Source organism: Hippoglossus hippoglossus, chromosome 9, assembly GCF_009819705.1.
Source record: "Hippoglossus hippoglossus isolate fHipHip1 chromosome 9, fHipHip1.pri, whole genome shotgun sequence".
Lineage (NCBI taxonomy): Eukaryota > Metazoa > Chordata > Actinopteri > Pleuronectiformes > Pleuronectidae > Hippoglossus > Hippoglossus hippoglossus.
The window spans coordinates 11649974-11651544 of NC_047159.1; positions in this window are offsets into that span (position 1 = coordinate 11649974).

The following is a 1571-nucleotide window of genomic DNA, read 5'->3' on the forward strand; positions in this document are numbered from 1 at the left end:
GAGAGAGAGAGAGAGAGAGAGAGAGAGATTACTAATTAGGGGGTCTCTGACGGACATGAGAAACCTACAGAAGCAGTTCAAAACCCTCCACCTCAAGAATCCAGCACACAAACGCACACAAACACACACACACACAGGCATATACTTCCCGTCCTCTGACCAGTTAATTGATTGGTTGGTGCTGGTGTTTGTGGCGATGTTTGGTGTGTGTGTGTGTGTGTGTGTGTGTGTGTGTGTGTGTGTTGGGGGTAGGGGTTGGTCCTTTGTCCGATGCACTTCAGCAGCTCTGATTGACAGCAGGGACAGGAAGTGAGGGCGTGGGGCTTAGAGAGGAAAAGAGCTTTTCTCTGCGCTGCCTTCCTCAGATTAACACTCTCCTCCACCTCTCCAAATTCCTCTCGTCCTCTTCTCTGCCATGTTTTGCTTTCCTCCTCTTCCGCCTCCTCTGTGTCCTTCTGTCCATTTACAGCCATTTACATTTCGCAAACATACAATACTTCTTTTAAGGGCATTTGTGCTGACTGTTTGTAACCCCCCCCTCCTTCTCGCCTTGTTCATTTCCTCAGAAGTGAAAGATAAGGTTACTCGGGCCACTCAAGCAGTGGAGGTACAATTCTAAACAGATGCTTTATTCAACTGTGCCACTGACATGAAGCGATTTAAGTGTCTACTTATTCTCTATTAGCCAAATAATAGATTGTGTATAACCAGAATGTGACAGTTGTTTGTCGACATGACCGGGTAGCGGGGACAATACCTGGGATGCTTGATAGTTTTGATACAGGACGACAGCTTTGTCACCACTAATGGCTTCCGTGGGGAGAATATATTCATTTTTTTTTTGGAGCCTTCAGGCCTGAATTGAAGCTGCTGCACTCACAGAGGTTGATTGAGGACAAAGTAATTTCATCATCTGAATTTTTTTCTGGATTTAACTGCAAACGGGGAAAAAAAACAACATTTTTATCGCACACAAAGACACATCAGCAAAAACAAAAAAAGAAGAGGAATTTTATTTTGCATCGTTTCCTCTGCAGACAGTAGATAGATAGATAGATAGATAGATAGATAGATAGATATATGGTCACTATCAATCTTGGAACATAAAAGTAAAAAGGCTTGAAAGCAGCAGTTCACAAGCCAATAGATGACTTCACTGGGGGTTTCCACACGTCACTGAGCAGTGGTGGAGGGATGATAATTGGAGGGATTTTTGTTCTAAAGACACAGAAACATTGGACTATTGAAGCCTTGTATTAGGTTTTGTACTGAGCTTTTTGCACAGTGTAAGAACTGTGGCTTTTGTCCCTCATCACTTTCTCTGAGACAGTTTTAAGAAGGGATCTTTTCAGTATATACAGGAGAAAAAATATATATCTACAAAGGGCTTCAAATGTTTATTTTCTTTTATTCTGCCAATCACAGCACTTCTCCCATTAACTCATGATCAATTATAATGACTTTACCACATCTGGGAGAAGGGTCTTCTTACGGACAAATGGATTCTTCATTCAGTTGAGATTTAAAGAAACGTGTCAGACAAAGTAAAATGAAACACAGCAGACAGTTTA